The sequence below is a fragment of the Prionailurus bengalensis genome, chromosome D3, assembly GCF_016509475.1.
Source record: "Prionailurus bengalensis isolate Pbe53 chromosome D3, Fcat_Pben_1.1_paternal_pri, whole genome shotgun sequence".
Lineage (NCBI taxonomy): Eukaryota > Metazoa > Chordata > Mammalia > Carnivora > Felidae > Prionailurus > Prionailurus bengalensis.
Window position 1 is genome coordinate 55,992,764 of NC_057356.1, and position 25,969 is coordinate 56,018,732.

The window sequence follows — 25,969 nt, forward strand, 5'->3', positions numbered from 1 at the left end:
CATACACTTAACCGACTGATCCACTCAGGCGCCCGCCATTTTGATTTTTTAAATCCTTATTTACTAATAGAGGGTATGATCAACATTCCTAACACCATCTCCGGTCTTGTCTGAGTCACTCAGTCAACAAACACATTGACTAAGTATTCTAGGAATTGATACTAGGTATTAGGGATGTAGCCACCAAAAAGACAAGGTCTCTGCATTCAGAGAGCCTACCACAAACAGGGAAACTAGTGATTACAGGGAATCACAGGGAATTACAGTAAGGTGCAGTGAGAAGTATAGGATCAGTGGGAGAGCATAGAAGGGGGAGCTAACCAGTACAGGGGGCTGGTAGGCTTCCTGGAAGAAGTGATGTTAAAGCTGACACCTGGAGGTAAGTAGGAGTCAAGCCAGATGGGGAAAAAGAAGGACAGACATGGAGTGATTGCCAGAGGACTAGTGTGTGTGATGCTTGAAGGTGAGAGAAAATGCTGTGTATTGAGGAACGGGAAGAAATCCAGCATGAATGGAGAGGGGAATAACAGAAAGAGAAGGCTGGAGATGTGGGCAGGCACCACACCTCAGAAAGCCTTGGGATTTATGTCAAGGAATATGGACTGCATCCTGCAGTGGCTGCAAAATGAGTGGTTGGTCAGTCCTCTTCATCCACCTGATACAATCCAGGCTGCTTAATCCCTCCACCTTTTCAAGCGCCCTTCCCATTATGACCCCACATGAGTTTGCATATTTCCTCGCCTGGAATGCCCTTCCTCAAAGTCTGTAGTTCAATCGAGGAAGCATGTCTTGAGTAACGGGCGTGTGCCAGGCATTATGAGCCTTCATCCCTCCAATACCTTTCACTCACTCAGGCTATAAAATATTTTTTAAGCACCAACATATAGAGGGAGCTGTGCTACTTTTAAATGACATTTCTCCTGTGAAGGCCCCCAGGTGCTCCAATTGGAATAATCTCTTCCATTTTTCTTCATCCTTTAAAATCCTAATATTCTAAATAAATCTCTCGTCTGGCTCTTGCCACTTTGGATACTGCGTTCCAGCTAATTCCGTCATGAGTCTGAAACCTCTACAAGATGTCTGTGTTGTCGGGGACAGAGTCCAGGTCCAATGTACCATTGCCTGAGTCCAGGAGCGGCAATGACCCACGTTGCCAAGCACAGCAACTAAATTATTTGTTTCAAAGTGATTAAACCCGAATCCAGTTCAATTTCTCAAAAAAAAAAAAAAAAACACTGCTTATTACAAGATCCCAAGATTTACATAAAAACCCCATGAGGGAATAACATGTTATGAAGGATTACACACCTAAAGTACTTGAAACTGTATCACCACCTCTATCTTTAGCTCTGTACTATGCATTTACTCCTGCTTTTTGTATATTCTTACTATTATGGTAAATCAGAAACGAAGAAAAATGAGTAAACTTCTACCTGTGGATTGCTAAAAATAAAATTCTGCCTCACCTTTAGCTTTTCCATTTTATTTAAAAATTTTTTTTCCAACGTTTTTATTTATTTTTGGGACAGAGAGAGACAGAGCATGAACGGGGGAGGGGCAGAGAGAGAGGGAGACACAGAATCAGAAACAGGCTCCAGGCTCCGAGCCATCAGCCCAGAGCCTGACACGGGGCTCGAACTCACGGACCGCGAGATTGTGACCCGGCTGAAGTCGGACGCTTAACCGACTGCGCCACCCAGGCGCCCCTTAGCTTTTCCATTTTACAGCTCTCTACATGAATTTACAGCTAGCATTTTTCATGGTTACTTCTGTATTTCCTAGGCACACCAGTGGTACTTCTGGCAGGTTCTGTGATTCACAGTGGCTACTAAAGTTGAATCCTGATTGTCTCCACAGTGAATACTATAGTTGAGGCTTAATTCTCTCCCGTGTGTTAGTGGTCTATTTGAGTAAAAGGACAAGGAAAAACCACTTAGCCCTAGGGAATTTTATTTTTTTAATGTTTATTTATTTATTTTCAGAGACACAGAGAGGGGTGGGGGAGAGGGAGAGAGAGAGAATCCCAAGCAGGCTCAGTGCTGTCAGCTGAGAGCCTAACATGGGGCTCCGTCCCACGAACCGTGAGATCATGACCTGAGCCAAAATCAAAAGTCAGATGCTTTATCAACTGAGCCACTCAGGCACCCCAACCCTAGGGAATTTTTAAATACCAATGACAAAATTTTGCTGAGATAGCAGACAGTTTTGTATGGGAGACCCACAGTACATGTCTTCAGATATATTGCCCACTTCAGCCTGCTTGCCCCCACCCATTTGAGCTTTATTTGAAATTGCATGAAACGTTTTGAGGACTTTCCTTGTGGACTCTCAGAAGGCCATTTCAGATAACCTCCTATAGCTAACATTCAGAGTATCCTTCCCAGGGGAAGTTTTGGGTAGGGTGGAGCCTTACCAAGGAACTGGATTTAGTTATAGGCTTGTGGAGACTCAGTCTTTAACCTGGTCACCGTACTCAATTTTCTTTTCTATGATCGGACAACAATCTTTCAGCTGGATTGGTGATACTCTTAAATAGCTGATATAATAGAGCTGCTGCTGATTGACAGGGAGGAGATTTTCACTTAAGAAATGACACTCTGGAGGGGTGCCTGGGTGGCTCAGTTGGTTAAGTGTCTGATTTCGGCTCAGGTCATGATCTCCTGGGTTTGGGAGAAAGCCCCCTGCATCTGACTCTGTGCTGACAGCTCGGACAGAGCCTGGAGGCTGCTTCGGATTCTATGCCTCCCTCTCTCTCCCCTCCTCCCCTGCTCATGCTCTATCTCTCTCTCTCAAAAAATAAACATTAAAAAAATTTTTTTAATGAAATGAAATGACACTTTGGAAATGTCCCATTCCCAGCTTCTATTTAGTTACTTCTCTTTCCTTATCCTGTTTATAATAATCCTAGAGCAGTTACTAGTCATTGAGTGAGAGCTATGTGCCGGGTACATACAATACATTATCGAAGTCGATCTTCCAGATTACTCTAGGGCAGCACTATTGTTTTCCTTACAATCAAGATGAGGAGATACCTGTAGAGAAAAATAAGTCATAGCTGTAATTCTCTGCTCTTGGTCACTAAGCTGTACTTCTTTCTGGCTCTTGCTATTATAGATTCAGAGCACACACATTAACTTCACTATCGGCTAGAACAAAGCTGAGTTGTGGAAGTTAATTTCCTGGACACGTTCTGAAAACAAACCTCACACTCTGAACCCAAAATTCAGATTTTCGAGCTTACCTTTCCACATAGGATAATTTTCCACCGTGTATGTATTTTCAAACTTAACTGTAAAACTTCAAAAGAAGAAAAAATACACAGCAATAACAATGTTGAGAAATTCTTTTGCTAATCTATATGTACTTTTTTCTTCAGAACCCTGTAGCCTACTGACAGCATAAGATACTCTATAATTCAGCCAGAATTATAATTCAGCAGAAGAGAAAACCCCAATCTCAGTAGACAGGCAAATAAAAGTATGGGCTTAAAGGTGGCCTTGCCACCTTGGACACACCCACACACAGTCTTTTCTGGGTCAGTTATCGGAAATCATTGCCTCCTTCTGTGTTACACAATTGGTGGTACTTTGGAGTAAGGGGAAGATGACCATCACCCTATCATAATACAGATCATTCCCACCCACCAGCACCTCCTCTCCCCTCCCCCACACCACCATTCCCCTGCCTGAAGATGCTCAGAATCGTGCTTGCTTGACTTTAGTAAAGGCAAATGCGGTTAAAGCCATAGCTATGCAGACAAGTGGTTTTGAGTATTATGTTCATCTTTATTAACTATTATCAAATGAGAAGGAAGAGCTCTTAGATATGTTAGCAGACTGTTGCACACTTGGCCCATTCAGCTGTCAATTTCCTTATGTGTTTCCATTTTTTATCACAGAAATGTTAGCTACTCAGGTTAAATTAGGTTCTCTTTTCTATAGGTACTTAGGTTTACTATTAAAAAATAATAATAGATAAATTTTTCTGGAAGTCAGATTGCCTGAGTATTTTCCTAATCAAAGAACTTGATGCATTTGAGTACAATAAAACTCATTTTGTTGAAGTGTGAATGGGCTGGTCTTTCCAGGAGTCTTACAGTCTTGCCATAGAGTAGGCAGACTATTTGAGAAAAAAAGCCAATATTCATACATACGCAGAAATTGAATCATCATTTTAACTCATTCTCAAACCTATCAGCTTTCACATGCTACCTTTAAATGAGCAAATGAGAGCAGTGTTACACATATATGCACATACACACATACCTGTATATTAATACACACATGCAGAGTAATATTTAACTGTCAACTATTTCTCTTACTGTTGATGAAAAGAATTGAGTTTTAGGAATGGATTTATGTTCTCGGCAGTAATTCTGTGGTTTGAGAAATCCCACTAGAGGACAGCTTATCTCATTACTGAACTTTAACAATTTATAAGTTCTTTTTATGAAGTTTTAGTTATAAGTTCTTCTTATTTCTTTATTTAAACATATCCCAGCCATGATTTTATTGTCAGACTTTAATGTTGCAAAACACCAGCAGTAAGCACAGACTGTCAATCCTAGAAAAGGTGAAGTAAGCCGTGCATTAATGCAATTTATCTTAGGTAAGCCAATGAAGATCGTATGGTTTGGATTTTATCTTCTGCACATTGCCCTGCTAGAAATCATGTTTGGGGGCTCTTACTTTAAACGTCTGAGAATTGTACCCTTTTACTTCTTTGGTTAATGGGATGGGGTGCTAGAAGGACTTGAGATGAGCCTCCAGTCGCCACTAAGCCCTTTCTTCCTAAACTTCCAGGTCAGCGAGCAATCTCAAGGTGCTCATGTCCAAATGTCCCAAACCTGTCAAGTTCTCCAAATCACGTTTTACAGATGTCAGGGCCTTCGGTGGTGTGTGTGGTTTTTCTTTGTTTGGCTTCTCTGAAGGAGTTTCATTAACAACCATAAAATCTTAGAATTTATAGGATTCCTTATTTCTATACTTCTTAGTAATAAACTCTAAAGTAAAGAGAAGAGAAAAATTGACTTTTAGATGTTGAAATGTTTTGTTCAGTTACTGCAATACAGTCATCTAAAACTTGAGTGGCATTAAGTCAGTCTATTTTATATAATCTTTCATATTTGCAAATTTTTGCTCAACATCTTTTTAGTCCCAACCGTTGGAATGAGACAATATAAGAGAGCTGTTCTGCAAATGCGATAAGCCTGTCCTAGTGTACCTAAACTTTTCTTGCTTTCGTGTACTCCCCAAATAGAGGCACTTTTTCATTGCTCAGAAATGCTTGTCACGAATTTAGATTAAAAAAAACCAAACCTGTCAAGAGGTAAAATGTGATGGGGCGCCTGGGTGCCTCAGTTGGTTAAGTGCCCAACTCTTGGTTTCGGCTCGGGTCATGATCGCAGGGCCCGTGAATTCAAGCCCAAGATGAGCTCCGTGCTGACAACGCGAAACCTGCTTGGGATTCTCTCTCTCCCTCTCTCTCTGCCCCTTCCCCACTCATGCTCTTTTTCACACAATAAATAAAAACTTAAAAAGAAAAAAAGAAGATGTGGTATCAATCAAATTCCTGTCATTGTCTAAACTGAAAAGATTTTTTAAAAACCAGTTACCTTAAAGAGTATAAAAGTGTTTATCTAGTTTTCATCCCTTATGGAAATGTTCATGTTGTGACACTCAATGCAACACTCATTCTTTTTTCGATGAGAAATCGTATATATGACAAACGATTAAAATACAAACCTTTCATTTTTCTTTAAAATAGTCCATAACTTTAAACGAATATACTCCATTTCACATATATCCCTTTAGAAATGGAAGAATTCCAGAAAGAGATTTTAGGGGAGCATGATGAGCCACTCTCCAATAGAAGTCCCCCCAGAGACCCGAGTTTCTGAATTGGAAGGACAAAATCAGCTTATTTATTTAGGAAGGAGTAAAGACACTACATAGTTCTAATGAAGAAGCATATGAGGAACCTCACCTTTTCTTCCAGCTAGTTTAGGAGCCAGGAACACCTTTTTATTGTGTTGTATTAATTACTTTGTTTTTTTTTTTAATTTTTTTTTTTCAACGTTTATTTATTTTTGGGACAGAGAGAGATAGAGCATGAACGGGGGAGGGGCAGAGAGAGAGGGAGACACAGAATCAGAAACAGGCTCCAGGCTCTGAGCCATCAGCCCAGAGCCCGACGCGGGGCTCGAACTCACGGACCGCGAGATCGTGACCTGGCTGAAGTCGGACGCTTAACTGACTGCGCCACCCAGGCGCCCCTTAATTACTTTGTTTTATTATTGGGGACAGAATACTTGGTGTTCAGAATACACCATTCATCGGGCAGCCATTCAGAATGGCCCAGCCACCGTGCATGAAATCTCTGCTCAGCTGTTTTCCAGCTCTGTTCATAAAAATTGAAGTTAATAGTTAAAGTTGAAACAGATAAAAGAGAGTTTTAAGGATAACACACGGGTAAGTTTAGAACCCCAACATTTGTTCGACTCCAGGACGCCAAAGTCCTCTAAGGAGTTGAGGCTAAGAAGAAGATGAAATAAGCCAGGGATGGAATGGATACAAGGATTGAAGCTCAAAAAAGATAGAGCAGCAGGTACAGGAGAAATGTTGCCAAGAGCCTCTCAATACTGTGGGAATAAGGGGGGAGGATAGTCCAGGAACAGTGCCAAAACGTAAGAAACACGTCCAGACCAATCGAGCTAGTACCATTTTTCACTGATTGACTTAAATAGCCAAACTGGCATCTAGATTTTGCTTTTATCAAAATTCTTATTAAATAAAAGCTGTAGCTCAGTGTGTTACAGTACAATTTGACCATCACAGTCATTCTTGAGAGCATGCAAGTCTCAAACAGATTGAAAGTTCAAGAAGCATTATCAATTCATTTTTCCGGAGCTCATGTTGTTCTTCCCTAAACAGTGATAAAGGAAAGACAATTCTCGGCATCTTCAGCTGTGCCCTTTCATTCTTAGCAAGGAGGCCAGAATTAAATGAACTATGACAAATGCCCTTTCACCCCTGGACCCAAAGTTGCAGCCAATTGGCAATTCAGGGTGAGACATCTTTCAGTGCTATGGGCTGTCTTGTACCTATTCTTTGGCATAGAGAACTGGGATCTCCAATATCAGCACCGTAAATGCAATTATGAAGACTGTTTTTCAAATGCATCACTACTGTGGCCCCTCTTTCTCTCCCTTCGTGTGTGTGTGTGTGTGTGTGTGTGTGTGTGTGTGTATGAGAGAGAGATACTGGAAGGAGATGATATCAGATTTCTTCTAAAGCACTTGCCAATTGAAATATAATGCCAGCCACATATATAATTTAAAATTTTCTAGTCGCCACATTAAAAAATAAAAACAGGTAAATAATTTAAATCCATTCTACTTAACCCAATACACCGAAAGTATTATCATTTTGACATGTAATCAATATAAGAAGTTGTTACTAAGATATTATTCATTCATGTTTTATAGGTTATATTTGAAATCCGTGGTCTGTTTTACGTTTAACATCATATCTCAGTTTGGATTAGGCACATTTCAACTGAAAAAGCTACATGTGGCCAGTAGCTACTCCACTGGACAGCCCTGATCTAAAACATGACTACCTCTTAACCAACAATATCCCATTTGAAATGCCTCGCTTCTGATATCTTAGCTATTTGAATATGTTTTCCTTCACAGAAGAAATCCATCCATACAAATATTTTAATCTAGATTCTAACACACACACACACACACACACACACACACACACACACACACACATGAACACATACACAAACATCTGAGTTTTAATGACCTATCCCAATTTTCTTCTACAAAAGTATGAAAAATAAAATATTTCCTCTCCCCGGTGCTTTCTGAGGGAGCATGTGTACCTATTATCTTGCACATTAATGGGTTACCGTATTTTGTGTTGTCACAGCTGCTGACTCATTGCCCATGAATGGCTCGGCTGCCCGTGGTGATTGTTTGACAGAATGCCAATAACGCCTGCCTACAGCTTCTGAAAAGCTGACCTTGTAACAACATCCACATTCTTTTGGTTGCTTTTGCTGACATACTCTCAATTCAAAAACTGTTTTTAAAACAAAAGTATAATAAAGTATTGAGCTTCTAAAAGCAATTGTATTTCAGGTCATTAAATTATCTGAGTGTGTCAAGGAGGGCAGAACAGCAAGGAAATGAGTATTCAGAGGGATCCATCCTTGAAAGTTGACATTTGATGGGGCGCCTGGGTGGCGCAGTCGGTTAAGCGTCCGACTTTAACCAGGTCACGATCTCACGGTCCGTGAGTTCGAGCCCCGCGTCAGGCTCTGGGCTGATGGCTCAGAGCCTGGAGCCTGTTTCTGATTCTGTGTCTCCCTCTCTCTCTGCCCCTCCCCCGTTCATGCTCTGTCTCTCTCTGTCCCAAAAATAAATAAACGTTGAAAAAAAAAAAAGAAAGTTGACATTTGAGTTGCAGGCACATAATACTTGGGGACAGTGTTCTAAGACAACATGGGTATCCAGATGAAACAAGGCTATCATGGGATATGTTTTTCAACTTTATCAAGAATCTTTATTAGCCCTGTAATAATAGTTACTGACTTATTTAGCATTCTACTTAATTTTTTTCAAAATTGCAAAATTGATCCCATCTCCCAGCCTAAAATGCTCTCCTCAAGTTTAGCTTCTAAGCAAAGGGGTATAATAAGATGTTCTCCATTAATTAATAAGTGCTAAGCTGCTATTAAATACTTAAAACTGGGATCAAATTAACCAGTGACTAATAGATACTGCTCTAGCTAGTGGGTAAGATGATCCTTCACACTGTAGTCATCTATATATGTCTATACAACCTTATCTGCACTAGCATTAAAATTACCATATGATTCACATCTCACACAGAATAGCCAAAGTCGGCTTTGCTGATTTTAGTGAGTTTCGCATACTTGGGAGCTGAACTACGTGTGTTCAGCTAGTTGTTTTTGGCACTTTCTGACCACTAGGGGGAGATCGAGGCTCCTCTCTACCCTCTATTACCACCCTTGAACCCCCAGTGAATGGTGATGGAGGTGAGTCAAATGCCAAGTTTATTGGCACCTGAGATGGGAGGGAAATGCAATCATTACCTTTGGAGAAACCCAAAATTTGGCAACCTGCAAACCGTGCAGACGTGTTTCGTGTGCCCTGTCCAGTTGGAGGCGACGTTTATAAATTTGAAGAGTTCATGTAAAAATCTGGATTTCCATCCTGAACATGAAAATAAGATGTGGCCGTCCTGAGCCCCTGCTTCTACGTAGCACAGCCAGAGGGAGGTGCTGTCCTTAACCAGGGCACACACTCTTCATTTCAACTCCATCACTACCATTCTCTGAATTTTCCCAACACTTGAAACCAAATATCATATGCCACGTATAAAGAAGCCTGCATTGTTGTTTTCTTATTATAAAAAGCTTGGGGTTTTTTTTACTCCAGTCACTACCAAAAGTGACAAAAATAAAAAGAGACCAAGAAAATCTCTTATAATTTCAAGGAAAGTAAGAGAGCATATTTCTTTGGGGGTAGTAAAACATATGCATAGAGGTAAACTATGCAGGCACAGGGTGCCTTGACTTATACGAACCTGTTTCCCCATGTATATCACTTATATGGGCCTAGGAGCTTAGAGTTTTACAGCACTTAGTCTCTGCCAAAGTACTGTTTGTTCGAGTACAACACCCATGCACACGTGTGCGCACATGTGCACACGCACACACATACACACACTTTGCCCTTTGTTGAAGTAAATCCCCTCCTTTTCCCTTTTCTCCTTACTATCCATTTCCTTGAATTCAGTTTTCTCCACGAAACGGTAAAATCTAGAGGACCGAGACTAGGGCACGCGTAAGCATTCTAGGAAAGACATATCTCAAGTGCTTGTTCTATAGGGTCTTTGGCAAAAGGGGTCCTTTTGACCTAGCTTTCTGATCGTAGTGCAAACCACTGGTATTGTCTGCTTCCCACACATGATAAGGGATTGGGAGATCATGGGTCCCAGTCAAAATACCATCTCTCATTTGTCACCACCAACTCTAGCTGCCAAGAAATAGCTCCCATGATTGACTACACAAGGATTTGTAAAATCAGCATATGAAGGGCAAATCTTTGCCTTAACGTAGTGGGAGGAAAGAACATATCTGCCTGCAGTTTGTACTCACAGAGGAAATGTAGAAATAAAGTTGGATTGGTGTAGCATAAACAAATTCCAACAAGTACAGCTTATGTAAGGATTTACTCACTTCATTGCTTCTTGATCTTCAAACCAAGAAGTAATATGGGGCGCCTGACCAGCTCAGTCGGTTGAGCGTCCGACTTAAGCTCAGATCATCATCTCATGGCTCGTGAGTTCGAGCATCAGGCTCTGCGCTGACAGCTCACAGCCTGGAGCCTGCTTCAGATTCTATGACGCCCTCTCTCTCTGCCCCTTCCCCACTCACGCATGGCCTCTCTCTCTCAAAAATAAATAAAAACATCAAATAAATAAAAACCCCACAAGACGTAATATAAATATTAGCAATAATAGTTAACATCTGTCGCATTTGCTGTGTGTCAGGTGCTGTACTAAGTGATCTCCTTTAATCTTTGAAAGAACCCTATGAGGTAAGATCTGTTATTCCAGTTTTATAAGCGTGGCACATGAGGCTTCGAGTGGCTATATAACTTGCCCAATATCACAGAGATTGAGTCTGTCCAATCACAGAGGCTTCGCTCAGCCTCTTTACTATATTCCCTTTCTTTTAGGGCAATGGTTCTCAGAGCAAAGTCCCCAAGACACTTCAGGGGATCCTTGAGGTCAAACTATTTAGTAGTAACTCTAGGGGCGCCTGGGTGGCGCAGTCGGTTGGGCGTCCGACTTCAGCCAGGTCACGATCTCGCGGTCCGGGAGTTCGAGCCCCGCGTCAGGCTCTGGGCTGATGGCTTAGAGCCTGGAGCCTGTTTCCGATTCTGTGTCTCCCTCTCTCTCTGCCCCTCCCCCGTTCATGCTCTGTCTCTCTCTGTCCCAAAAATAAATAAACTTTGAAAAAAAAAATTAAAAAAAAAATTAAAAAAAAATAGTAACTCTAACATACTATTTGCAATTTTCACTATGTGGACATTCGCACTGATGACACGGAAGCAATGGTGGCTAAAACTTACTGTAACCTTATTACAATCAAGGCAGCAGCCACAGCGTGTCCTGGTAGTAATTATATTCTTCGGTGCCACGCACTTACAGTAAAAAAAGCAAAGCAAGCATCAGCTACAGCAACAAAATCTAATTAAATCTTGAAACTCAAGTACACCTCTTTTTAATATTCTGTGTGAGGAACGGGGAAGTGTACATAAAAAGCTCTTGAAATATATTAAGAGACAATGGCTGCCTCCAAGTAAAATTGTGTGGCGTGCAAACTGAACTAGCTGCTCCTTTTATAGAACAACATGTTTACTTGAAAGAACAACGGGCAGACAGACTATGGTTATCCAGACATGGTACTTGGCACGAATTTCCTTGAAAATGAATGAAGTGAGCCCGTCACTTCAGAGAAAACTAAGAGTATTTTCTGATAATGATAAAATTCAAACTTTAAAGTAAAACTTAGAATTTTGGGAGGGGCGCCTGGGTGTCTCAGTCGGTTAAGCGTCCAACTTCAGCTGAGGTCGTGATCTCACGGTCCCTGAGTTCGAGCCCCGCGTCGTGCTCTGTGCTGACAGCTCAGAACCTGGAGCCTGCTTTGGACTCTGTGTCTCCCTCTCTCTCTCTCTCTGCCCCTCCCCCACTCAAACTGTGTGTGTGTGTGTGTGTGTGTGTGTGTGTGTGTGTGTATGTGCATGTGTGTGTCTCTGAAACATAAATAAATGTTAAAAAAAAAAAAAAAGAATTTTAGAAAGCTTGCACTTGCCCCTGTATGCTTGACAGCTTCCCAAAACCTAAAAGACTTCCCTGATGAGATTGATGGCAGTATTAACAAATAGGACTTTTTGTCATTAAAACTGAAAAGCATCAACATTTGGAAGATGTGTATAACTCAGTGAGCCAATACTTCCCTACTAATTGATGTTATAAAATCATACAAGAGTAAAAAGCTCTATACAAAATACAAGACCGATAATGAATTTTAGTGTAATGGACTATGCAAAGTTCATCGATATGGCTCAGTTTCCACACTGTAACTCACCTCTAAGAAGCAATTGCTTGTTGAGTTTCCGTGTCTTTTGAAGAAAACTATCCAGTCATCTGAAAGACTATCAATACTACCTTTTCTTTTTTTTTTTTTAATTTTTTTTTCAACGTTTTTTATTTATTTTTGGGACAGAGAGAGACAGAGCATGAACGGGGGAGGGGCAGAGAGAGAGAGAGGGAGACACAGAATCAGAAACAGGCTCCAGGCTCTGAGCCATCAGCCCAGAGCCCGACGCGGGGCTCGAACTCACGGACCGCGAGATCGTGACCTGGCTGAAGTCGGACGCTCAACCGACTGAGCCACCCCGGCGCCCCCAAATACTACCTTTTCAAACTGCACACCTTTAGGGGCGCCTGGATGGCTCAGTCAGTTAAGCATGTGACTTTGGCCCAGGTTATGATCTCATGGCTCATGAGTTCAAGCCCTGTGTCAGGCTCTGTGCTGACAGCTCAGAGACTGGAGCCTGCCTCGGATTCTGGGTCTCCCTCTCTCTCTGTCCCTCCACCACGTGTGCTCTGTCTCTCTCTCTCTCTCTCTCAAAAATGAATAAACATTAAAGAAATTATTGTAAAAAACTGAAGACTTTTGTAAGTTTGGAATTTCTTCATATTCTTCAGCTGAAACAACATATTGCGATAGGTTAAATGCAGAAGCAGATGTGAAAGTCCAGTGATCTTCTTTCTATTAAGCCAAACATTAAAGAGATTTCCAAACATGTGAAAACCACGCCATACTTCTCACTGTATTTTTGGTTTTGGAAAAATATTGCTATTTTATTAACAATAGATATTATTTATGTTAGATCTAATGGGTTTATCATTGTTGTACAAATAAGTTTATAAATGTTTCTAAAATTTCTAAGCCAATTTCTAATAGGTAAATATTGATAGATATAACACACATAAACAAAAGCTCTTTGGGGTTTTCAGAACAAAAAGTCTGAGACCCTATTGTGTAGCATATAGTTATCTCTCTTTTTAACTTCCAAGTGTCATGGCACCTTACTGATACCAAATTAAATGCTGTGTCTTTTATCTTCATTTTTATAAAAGATACTTATCCCCTGTAAGTCAGATGTGAATGGCAAGTGAGGTTCTCAGTAGCCCTCAGGTGGCTACTAAGACATTTGGCACATTCAAAGCCATCAATCAAGGTGGAAATACAGCACTGAAGGGCAAACCCCGAACATCCATTCCCAGAATTAGATCATTCTTTCTCCTTATGATTTCCAGAAAAAGTATTTCTTTGTCTAAGAAAAGACCCATCCATATGACTCACATACTCCTCTATTCACCCATGTCCTTTTTTAATGTCACTAATGTAACTGGTTTAAGGTCCTAGGAAATCTTTTTTTAATTTTGTTTTTTTCCCCCTATATCCAGTTTCATGACCTACTTCTTTCCCTCCTTGCTGGACTCCTTCCTTCCTTTCTTCTTTTTTATTTGTCTTGATCTTTACATCACGGTCAAATCAAACAAACACATTTCACGTCAAACACTTTGTATCATTAATCTCTTAGAACTGTGCAGCACTTTAGCAAATGAATGAACACAAAATATGAGCAAGATCCCGATGGTCACGTATTCCCAGGGAGATTTCAGTAGAATCTATGATATACCTGCATGTGGCTAATTAAAAGTTTGTCTTCTTAAAAATTAATTGAATGAAACTTTGGCACATTTTGATTTAACCTTCCAAGTTCAATTTCTCTTTTTGACCAAACTGGCAGGTATACTGTGACACAAGAGACAACAGACTGATCTTGGGTAAATAATTTTTTCCTGGGCAGCAAAAGTATGTTCATCTTTATGCCCTACTTGGAATTAATTTCAACATGGAGAATTTAAAGTTTTTAAATTTTTTTTTCAATGTTTATTTATTTTTGGGACAGAGAGAGACAGAGCATGAACGGGGGAGGGGCAGAGGGAGAGGGAGACACAGAATCGGAAACAGGCTCCAGGCTCTGAGCCATCAGCCCAGAGCCCGACGCGGGGCTCGAACTCGCAGACCGCGAGATTGTGACCTGGCTGAAGTCGGACGCTTAACCGACTGCGCCACCCAGGCGCCCCGAGAATTTAAAGTTTTAATGAGGTCTTCACTATGGAGGGCTTGTTGACTATACTGTTTTACTTGCGTGTTGTTCTACTTTATTCGTGAAAGGAGATTTTTATCTAAGAAAACCTGAGGTGCTGAAGTTTAGTGATTGTTTTTGTAAGCACATGAGACACTCATTAGTTTGCAATTTTATTATTTTTTAAATTTTTTAATGTTGATTTATTATTGAGAGACAGAGAGACACAGAGCGTGAGCGGGGGAGGGGCCAAGAGATGGAGAGACACAGAATCCGAAGCAGGCTCCAGGCTCTGAGCTGTGAGCACAGAGCCTGATGCAGGGCTCGAACTTACAAGCAGTGAGATCATGACCTGAGCCGAAGTCAGACGCTCAACCAACTGAGCCACCCAAGTGCCCCTGCCATTTTATTTTTTAAAAAGATACAGTATGAGATAATCGCTCTTTTCAAATGTGAATTCTGGGAAAATGACTCCTCTTTATCTGATATTTTGGGATGCATGGCTTTTGTGCAATAGAGATTTCCATAACAAAATAAGTTCTACTAATGATGTAGAACTTATAAGAACTTGTAAGTTCTGCCTTACCTGAAATGTAGCAGAATGTGAGTGTATTACAGTACTGGAAGAAACTAAAGAATCATTTAGTGAGTACAGATGTCCCATTATCATCATATATGTCATATCCTTTCACTAGTAAGTTTGATAAAATAATCTCATAGCCAAAAAGGGAGAAGTATTTATGCTGAATATGTTTGGATCACTAATGATAGGATACAAAAAATAAAACAAACAAAAAACTTGAAACAAAATCCTATATAGTTTATAATCCATTAATTTCATTAAAAACTCTGTGTCTGTGTATGTGTGTGCAAATACATATATGCATATATGTAATTGGAAGCAAATCTATAAAATCGTTGCAGGGATTGCCTCTGGGTAGTGTAGTGTGGGTAACATTAGCCTTCTTTCTAATTTATTACATATTCCACATTGTCTAAAAAGAAAGTTACTTTATCAAAATGACTTTGTAAGTTTCCAGCCATCTCTTGATTCATTTATATTAAACTTGTGGGGCGCCTGGGTGGCGCAGTCGGTTAAGCGTCCGACTTCAGCCAGGTCATGATCTCGCGGTCCGGGAGTTCGAGCCCCGCGTCAGGCTCTGGGCTGATGGCTCGGAGCCTGGAGCCAGTTTCCGATTCTGTGTCTCCCTCTCTCTCTGCCCCTCCCCCGTTCATGCTCTGTCTCTCTCTGTCCCAAAAATAAATAAACGTTGAAAAAAAAAATTTAAAAAAAAAACTTGTTTATTCATACATACTAGCATTTGGCTAATTATTTTTAAATGTCTTCTTTTTAAAAATTTTTTTTCAACATTTATTTATTTTTTTGGGGAGAGAGAGAGACAGAGCATGAACAGGGGAGGGGCAGAGAGAGAGGGAGACACAGAATCGGAAACAGGCTCCAGGCTCTGAGCCATTGACCCAGAGCCTGACGCGGGGCTCGAACTCGGACCGCGAGATCATGACCTGGCTGAAGTCGGACGCTTAACCGACTGTGCCACCCAGGTGCCCCAAAATGTCTTCTTTTTAAAGAGAAAACAGTTATGGCACTCAAGTGAATTCTTAGAGATTGAACTCCTCTTTGAGCAGCACAGGCCAGGTGCAGTGCAAGTCCTTAAACATACAGGGTGAGGGACATCTTTTTAAAATGCAAATGTCAGGGCACCTGGCTGGCTCAGTTGGTTAAGCGGCCAATGGCTCAGGTCATGATCTCAAGGTCCATGGGTTCAAGCCCCACGTCGGGCTCTGTGCTGACAGCTCAGAGCCTGGAGCCTGCTTTGGATTCTGTCTCTCTCTCTCTCTCTCTCTCTCTCTCTCTCTCTCTGCCCCTCGCTCTGTGTCTCTCTCTCTCTCTCAAAAATAAATGAACATTTTAATAATCAAGAAAAAAATAAAAGGCAAATATCATCTGGGTAAGTACCTGCCTTATCCTCAGAGTAAAATACAACAGAAAAAAGAAACACAAAGGCAGTTCCTCTGAAAAAACTGCTGTGCACAAAACAGAACTGAGAAATTCTTTATAAACCACTTTCTTCCTTCTCAGCACCTTTAAAACAGTGGACTGAATACCCAGCTGAACTGATGTTGACAGGCAAGTCACCATAGTTTTTATTTAAGAGGCTCTGAATGTCAGCAGGCCTCTGGCTTCACGGTGTAAAGTCATTCTACATTCACTGCTGAATGCGTATGTCCATTCCTTCTGAGAGCTGTTTTGTCCAAATGTTGTTGTTCTTTCCGTTTTATCTTACTTTAGCCTAAGTGAGGAAGAATGATTTCTTAACCTTGTCTATTGGTGAAATGTCAGGAGTGAAGCTGAATACCGTGCCGTTCTTTTACACCTTCTGGAATCTCCTCTTGCCGTCTTGTTATGTGTTCTAGGGAGTGTTAAAGCAGGCGACTGAGAGGGACAGCATGGCCGGAACTCTACTTTGCCTGGATGCATACCTATATTTCTTAAGTCGTGACGTACAGCCCATGTTTCTGCCACCATTAGGCTGTAATTTGAGGGAAAGAAATGACAGGTGCACACCCCCCCCCTCTGAAATTAGATTAATTGCTTTGATTATTTGGACAGACGTAAAAACTTCAGAGAGACAGATGCAGCCAGTCTCAGTAGGGCTTCCCATGGGACCCAGAATCCCCTGTGGGAAGAGTCCACCAGGCTGTGTGATCTTGCCCTTCTGTGACGGGGCCACGCTGGAGCTGAACAGTTAGACTGTCCCACAGCTACAGCCCCTTGATCCTAGGAGCTTGAAGTAGCAGTCTATGCCCTTAATAGGAAATATGTACAAACAGCCAAGACCTGCCTAGTTCTCAAACTAAACTCTCTGTCAATGCGAACAAATCCTTGGAACAGAGAGGGTGCCCAAAAGTGTCCCTGAGGACTATGTCTCCAGCTTTAAAGCATCCAGAAAGGCAGGGGTGCCTGGGTGGCTCAGTTGGTTAAAAGTCTGACTTCAGCTCGGATCACGATCTGAGCCCCACATCAGGCTTTTGCTGCTGTCAGCACAGAGCTGCTTCAAATCTTCTGTGCCCCTCTCTCCCTGCCGCCCCGTGCTCATGTGTGCTTTCTCCCTCTCTCTCTCAAAAATAAAATAATAAACATTTAAAAAGGCATCCAGAAAGGCCTCTTTCCAAGCAGTCTTCTCCCTGACTCTGACCTAATATCATTGCGTCTGGGGGGATTCTCAATTCAGTCCAAGGACCACTATCCCACATCCATTTTCCTGTAGCTTTCCAAGGCACTTTGACATTCTTGGACCAATAGATCATAATCTGGTGAGATGATCAGACTAAGTTTACACCACAACCTCCTGTAGGAACCAAGTGAGAAAATGCTGAGCTTCATGTTTGCTGATTGTTCCACCACCAGTCATTTACTCAAACATTTTTTTTTTTAGTTTATTTACTTTTGAGAGAGAGGAAGAGAGCACATCAGCATGAGTGGGGGAGGGACAGAGAGAGAGGAAGAGAGTCCCAAGCAGGCTCTTGGGACAGAGCCCAAGATAGGGCTCCATCTCACAAATGGTGAGATCATGACCGGAGCCCAAATCAAGAGTCAAATGCGTAACTGACTGAGCCACCCAGGTGCCGCGTTCAAACAAATAGGAGGATTAGTATTCATCAGGATAGATGACGTGCTAAAGATGATGAAGAAATAAGCAAGACAGTCTCTGCCCTCAAGTTGCACATGCTCTTACAGAGAGAAAAAGCAATCCCTGGTAATTTTACATGATCACATGTGCTATGAGGAAGGAACTCAAAGGCTGGTGTGGATATATCAAGGTCTGGTGGTGGAGGGCATCTAAGAATAGAGCTGGGAGGTATAGGAAGGAGATCGATGTCATATACAGAATTGAAGGAAGCTTCAGAAGAGGAATTAGGATTAACTTGTGCAACTTCAGAGGTCTAGATGGGACCAGTGGTAGAATTATAAAATGATGTTAGGAACTGAGAGGGACTTGAGACATCCAGACCAGAGTTTGGATGGTTCTAAATGGCACTCCACTGTCATTTTGGACTGGATCATTATTTTTTGTTGGGGACTATCCTGTACATTATAGGATGTTCAACAGCATCCCTGGCCTCTATCTGCTAGATATCAGTAGCACCTACCTTCCCTCCACCACTAAAACTTTCTCCAGACATTACCAAATATCCCTGCGGTGGTATAAAATCACCCCGGTTGAGGACCATTGCTCTCTGTTTACCATGAGAAAACGGAAACTCAGTTAACAGTAAATGACTTGCCCAACTAGTTAGTATAGAGACAAAAATAAAACCCCAACTTCTAATCATAATTCAGTCCCCTTTCTACAACACTAGAAGATGCTGCAGGTGCCTTTCGGAATTATTTTTCTTCCCCTTCCAGCTTCTTTGTTGTTGAGAATATGGCCGATGCTGTGTTTGCAGAAGAGGGGTAGCCAGAACCCTGAGCTCCGCCTCAGCCCTGGCATGAGACCCTAGCAGGCCGTTTGTGACTATGACAACAAAGAGTCCCTCATAAAAACAACAGGACCTATTTCAGTTGTTGAGAAATTATTTGGGCAAGTAGTTGATGTTTCGCAAGTGACTTTAATCATTCTTAGCCAATATCCTTTAACAGACAACGTCAAACACAGAAAAGACCAGGTTTCTTATGTTTCTGAATGCAGTGTGGCTCTCCATGTGCACATTTCTCTGGAGCGCCATTTGTAAATCTATGGTCTTCGTCTGTAGCTGCTGCTCAGAACACAGAACCTGCCCCCTGTGACTACAGTGATGTGACCGTGGGGTCCATACCTCTGAAATCCAGTCAACTAGACTCATGGCACTGTAGTCTCCCGAGCATAACTGAAGAAGAAGAAAAGGCTACAGAATAACTGCTGGAGACCACCATCTCCAATCCCCCATTTAACATGCAGGCGATCTTTTCCCTACACAGCAATGAAAGATAAAATGCCCGCTTGGATTCTTTGTCTTTTCAGTGTGAATAAAAGCCTTTAATGCATCCAACTGAATCATTTTCAGAACGGTGCCGACGGATAGGGGTAAGAACGAGGAAATTGGATCAAATGTTGATAAGAAAAGAGAAGTCGCCATTTATGTGTATTATTCATGCAATAAATAGTGCTGCAGGTCTACTATGGGACAGGCCGTGTTCGAAGCATCAGAGATAGAGCAGTGAACAAAACTCCTGCCCTTGGGGAGCTTATATTCTAATGTGAAGTGACAAACAGTGAATAAATAATAACAGTACAAGTGCTACGCAGGAGAATGTATCAGAGTAAGCAGTAGAGAAGGAGGAAGGGGTGCTGTTTTGGGTGGGAAGATCAGTAAAGGCATAAATAGGAATAAAAAATGTGATTAACTCCACTCCGGTCTAATATTCATCCGGTTCCCACATAATCTCTGTTGGCACTGACCAGTTACACCATTCTTGTGTGATAAATGCGTGTGCTTTACCAAATCCCACCGTCGTTAAGTGATTATCAAGACTTAAGTTGATACCGTTAGTTTGAAAGTTACTTTTTTCAGATGGCCCATTCTATTTTTATGTGCTCTGAGTTGAGGGGTTTATTTTATTAATCAAAAATCTGCTTCCTGCCACTCCCACCCAACCTATATGTCTAAAATAAGGCATCCCATTGGGGCGCCTGGGTGGCGCAGCCGGTTAAGCGTCCGACTTCAGCCAGGTCACGATCTCGAGGTCCGTGAGTTCGAGCCCCGCGTCAGGCTCTGGGCTGATGGCTCAGAGCCTGGAGCCTGTTTCCGATTCTGTGTCTCCCTCTCTCTCTGCCCCTCCCCCGCTCATGCTCTGTCTCTCTCTGTCCCAAAAATAAATAAACGTTGAAAAAAAAAAATTAAAATAAGGCATCCCAATTGGACAAAATACTCCTTTCTCTTGTGGCAAGGTATCAACTTCTACCTTCAATCCAGGCGGTGACTGAAGGCTTTTCGGGGAGCTAGAAGATGGAGACGGTATTTTATTTTATTTCCGGGCACTAAATGTTAATTTCTAGCCACAAGTTACTGAAACTAGAATTTGGTAGCTGACATAGAATTTAAGGAAGAATTTGAAGAGAGAAAGGTACTGGTTTTTATTCCCACCCAGTGTTCACGTGAGACTTTTGCTTTGCAAGTGTCCAGGGGGCCGCAGCAAGAGGAGAGAGAAGGATGGATGCCTTTAATTCAGTGGAACTTTGGGAGACTGCCACCCTCAGGCTCAGAGTAGAAAGAATTATAGATACTCAGCTCTGTGTACTCTGAAGTAGTCGCGGGGGGGATAGAAGCCAAGGGGGGTAAGGAGAGGGCTGCCTCCAGACTCGACGTCTGCTTTTGATCACTGCCCAGGTGAGACATATAAGCTGAAACAGGGCCATTTCTAGTGGAGGAGGAAGAGCAAACACGAATGCCAGCTTCCAATCAAGGTATCATTCAAGTTGCAACTTTTATTGGAGTCATAGATCTCAATGAAGGCGTGCAACCTGAGCTGCCCTGCGGGGTACTTTAACACGGCATCTCCCTCTGAGCATAGTCTCGTCTCCCTCCTAGTCTCTTGCAGTCTGGAATAATCCAGAGAACGTGGACAAAAACCAAAAATGCAAAACATCTTTTCCCCAGATTGCCAGGTGGCGGTGCAAAAACCAGCAGCATGATCCCAAGAAGTCCCCAGGCCAATACAATACCAAGGGATTTCTTGAGTGACTCTGTATTGCCAGATATAGCTAGATGTAAGTTCATCTAAGTGTATAAACTTTATTATACACATATATGTAATACATATATATACACACATTATATAGTCTTACAAAAAAGTGTTTAAGATTGTGCAAGGTTTCCATTTATTTCCTGATCCTGGTGCTTGGAGAGCTGCATTCATGAGGTTGAGAGGACATTTGTAATATGTAACTTATTCCCAGATGCATTGGTCTAATTCACCAGAAACCCCAATTAAAAAAAAAAAGTAGCATGTACTTTAAGAAAACAAACAAACAAAAATGTTTGAAAGCACTACTGTTGTAATAATACATTTAATTCAAAGAATGCCAAGTATGTACCAAGAATCCAAGTATAGGGAAAGATGACTGGGGTCTAATATGACACAGAACAAGGGTTAATTGGATAGTGAACATGTCTTTATCTCCTGTGAAATAAATCTCATGCAATAATGAATACATCTGAAAACTTAGATTACAGCAAGGGGGAGTTATTGTATAGAATTTTCTCTAGGAACCTAGAATCATAGCATCCTAGAAACCATGAGAGCTAAAATAATTACTGTAATCCTTTTTGATAACTGGGTTTGAAGAAGTTACTTGGGAGGGAAAGTGTAAGCGTGGAACTGGAGACAGAGGGTACCTTTCTTTCTCCCATCTGGGGTGCGAAGGTAGGCTCCTGTCCCTTCCTTTTCTACCCCACTGTCATCAGACGCCTTCTCCCCTTCATTTTCTACCATCTCCACCCTCCCCACTGCTTTCCTTCATCTTAACATGGGGTTTCCCGAGCTTCAGCTTCCTGCCGCTTCAAGCTGTCCAGCACCTGGGGTGGCAACATCCAGCCTGTAAGTTGGTAAGGAGATGGAGAAAGGGAAGAAGAAAGATCGGTGAGAGAGACTAGCTGATGGCAGATGGTGAGAGAGTGCCTGAGTCACCACTGGGGAATCTTCTGGGAAGTGCCATCTAGAACCTCTCTCTTTTCAGTTCTTTTCTGTGAGTTTTCCCAGAAGGCACAAGACTAGAAAATCATTCAGCTTTGTGAAGAAATATTAACAGGCAATTTTATGAACTATATGTTATTTATGTTATCACTACATAACCTAATAAATCATACGGATCATTAAATGGCGTCAGGTTGCCCTTGCGGTAGTCTTCTCTTGTAGACATTCTACTTGCGATTGCTCAGGCTTAAACCACTCGAGGAAATGCTCATCTGAGGACTCTGACCTCAGCTCTAATTTCCTTGGCTTTGGTAGAAATTATGGTGACACAATATTCCAGAAAACTACCTACTTGGAAAACACAGAAGATTCCATGTTTTCGCATTTCTGGGTTTTTAATCAACTAACAACAGAGAAGTGTGTCAGGAGCGCAAGGTTCGAAGCCACTCTCTGTTAGTAACCAGCTTCTTAATCTTGGACGGTCGCTTCGCCCTCCTGGGCCTCACCCTCCTCATCTGTAAAGTGTCTTCTGGCACCAGCGTCCATTTTTCTAAATATTTCTTAGAGTAAATGAAAACCAAGACTCTGAGTTTGAGTATTACAAAGCATTACTAGTGTATGACGGGATTTGAAAAATACCGCATGTTGTAGATCTGCCCATTCTGGCTTCTTGTTTGTAGGAAACGTGCAAGTGTAAGTTACCTAGCTAAACAAAAGCATGTTTTCTCATTGCAGATAAATGAAGATTTACCGATCCCTGGATGAAGTGCTCGGAAAGTCTTTAAATGCCATAGTCAACTGCCATTTCAAAGAAGAGAAGATAGATGGTTTTGGAAAGTTCATGCTGTTTCTTCATTGAATTTTAGGTGAGTGCATCTGAAACAAAGACTTTAAGATGGACATTGAACTATTTCCCCTTAAAGTGCTTCTCTCCTTTGCGTGAAAAGAAAACGGCGTTAAATGTTATCAATGTTCTGTACTGTTAGTGAGGTGCCACACAGTCAAAGACTTGGTTTCTGTGCTTTTTGTGGCTTTGTTACTGTTAGAAATCACCTGAAGTGTGAGGTGTGAGGTACAGATGCCCTAACATTCTTCCTGGTTCCTATGAAGCAAATGCCTCATACGCCATTCTACTCTGAAGGTCATAATTTTTTAAATATACAAAAGTACTTAGTTTCAGAGTAAGAAGCCGGAATAAGACAAAACTGTGTTCTAAAGGCATAAACTGGGGGAAAATTTCATGATGGTAGTGACAGTTTGATCATTAACAAGTCTGTGTGTGAGAGACAAGGCTAACATTTCACAGGCTGCCCTGGGGAGATTTTATACTGCTTAAATTAAAGTAGGACATGGTTTAGGTTAGGTGCAGTTTCTGAACTGCTGTGTATGATTAAGCACACACACGTGCTCACACACATTAAGCTTTGTTTTGCTTGGCCATAAACTGGATGGATACAAATATTTTTTACATCATCATTCATAACTACCCTTCCATGCTATGAAAGACAAAGGCTTGCAAATCGGTGCTTTACTATTAGTCTGCGATATGCCATTGTCGTTTATCAGCAGAATGGAAAGGAATGGAGGAATTGAGAGGTGGTCTTATGGAGGAAATTGTGTGGCTTTCCACCTCCTCCTGAGTCCAGCTTTCAAAGTGTGGTTTTATTATCTACTTTGAAGAGTGGCGATTTCCGGAACAGCAGAATAAACCTCTGTTCACAGTTCTGAATAAAACAATGCAACTGACAGAGCAATGACCACTTTCTAAATCTAATCCTAAAGACACCCAGGCTTGCTTCCTTTATCCTTTTTATTAACGTCAAAGCGAAGGGGCTCATTCTCTCACAATCTTCAGGGTGTGCAAATGTGGTTTATTGAGATTGCGTGTGGAACTAAAATGGTGATTTCGTTTATTTACAAGATGTTTGCTGAAGGCGGTTCCCAGGAGCTAAACTTAGAGCCCTTTGAAAATATCAGTAAATCAACTTGTCTGGTGTAACATTCTGGAGGATAAAATGAAAATGAGAAACATCTTTACTTAACTCTATTTTCCAGTTTTGCTGGTCTGTGTCCATTCCTTCCCTGCTCCTACTCTACTGGTTCCATGGCAGCTGACCCCTGTGGGCTGTATTTTCTGCCCTGAGACTCACCCCCTTGTCTCCAGCTTCCCCAGTGACCTTGAACTCTGAGCTCCAGTAATATCACCTCTTCCCTTTCTCTCTTGAGACCTCGTGGGTGGTAATGCCTTTGGCTTCCTGCTGCTGATCTCCAAGTTCATTCACTATCCCCTGTCTAGCTCTCAGTTCTTCCATCATCCAGGTAACCATTTCTCTAGGTTAAATTCCATCTTTTTAAAATATTTAGAGTGTTTTCTCATTTCTGGTTAGATTGAAATTGACCAACAAATCCTTCATTAATGTCTCCCAAAATTTTTGGGAAAACAGAGAACAGGGATTCCTTGCTTCTCCCAAGGAAAATGATTCTTAGGAAATGCATTTCAAGTTCAATGTAAAGTTGGGTGGTTTTTCTACACTGAAAAAAATTTAACTTAATTTATTGAAGCCATGTTCTAAGCTGTACAACGTTGTAGCGTTAATTTGCTGCTACTGAGGAAATCATTGTCATATTCTTATTTTACATATCAAATTAATGGGAAGATTTTTAAATTCTCAGGTATGCACCAAATATGATTGTTACTTTTTAAATACTCACATTGCACAGACTTCTCTACAGATGAGAACTGCTCCTTAGGGCCTCTGTCCCATTCCTGCGTTCACATTTAAGTCTAGACTTAATCTATTTGATTATGGATGTGACCTTCTCTTTCAGTAATGATAGTTTGCTACTTAAAGATGCCCTATGATCTGATCATTTCACATCTCCTATATTAAATACTGGCTATATTGGAATGCTAAGTGATCAGATGCCACATTGTGTCTTTTTTTTTTTTTTGGCAGGCAAACAATTTACCACTGTCTCAACCATGCTACTCTAAAGGGCTTCCTTGATATTACAGTAGCTTTTCACAAAATCACTTCACTTGGTTATTTTAAATGCAAGTACCTTGCCTTTTTCATTTCCTTCTCACTTATTTATGGAGGCATTTTCCTTTTCAGTCTTTTCTCCGAGGTTATCGTGACTGTTAATCTGTCCATTTTAATGTTTTGTGGGTACATTCAAAAGGACATGGTGTTCCTCCTACCAACAATTTTCATCTATTCAAACAATGTTAATGGTAAACCTGCAATGCCTAATTGAGGATCCTTTCAGACAATGTGAAAATGCCATTACAAGCAGAATGACTTGGATCCCTTGATAACCTAAAATTGAGAGACACGGGGTGAATAGCTTTGTGGTGTGGTTGAAGCAGTGAATAACTGATGTTCTCAAAACAAACCTTCCTTAGTTTAGTGCAGCACTGAAAGTTCTAATCATTAACATTTCTCTCCAGCTTATGGAAATGAGGCTTTATAAAGCCATATTTAAAAAAAAAAAAACTCTCAGGGAAAGAAATGCATCCATTAATAATGCATACTACATCACACAAAAGTCTAATGAGTTAGCAAGCCAGAGACTCCTGAGGGAGTGATGCAGAAACTCAGCTTCTGGAGGTTTGGTTCACATAAGTAGGAGGGGACCTATTGAAATAACCTCACTAACTTCATAACGTTGCCTGGTGGGTCAAGGGACACATGTCATAAAAGATAGCTCAGGCTGAACCCCTCCTCATGTTGGAGGAAGGGGAGGAGGAGTGGAGGTGTGAGTCCTTACACTAATGAGCAACATTGTCAATGGAGATTTTAAATTACTGCTGCCCAAATAGTTCAGGAAAGTACTTTAAACAAGATGTAGTCAGTAGTATTTCTGCTGAGCCACAAAGTAGGGTATTGGAAAAAATCAAATGTGTTTAAAGGCAGAAATCATCTGTAATCCATCTTGGTATTCCTGGAAGCTGGCCCAGCCCTTGGCTCACTGTAGATAACTTCTAAATAAATGGTTGG

At 41.4% G+C, this 25,969-nt stretch overlaps 1 protein-coding gene across 25 annotated transcripts in view; it reads left to right on the forward strand.

Moving 5' to 3' along the window:
• Positions 1–25,969, forward strand: part of DTNA (dystrobrevin alpha) — a 259,746-nt gene that overhangs the window by 47,941 nt on the left and 185,836 nt on the right. For all 25 annotated transcript variants that reach the window (XR_006293973.1, XM_043558574.1, XM_043558573.1 and 22 more), the window contains exon 2: positions 22,704–22,834. The gene's annotated coding sequence lies outside the window, so the exon portion shown is untranslated. The remainder of the gene's footprint in view (positions 1–22,703; positions 22,835–25,969) is intronic.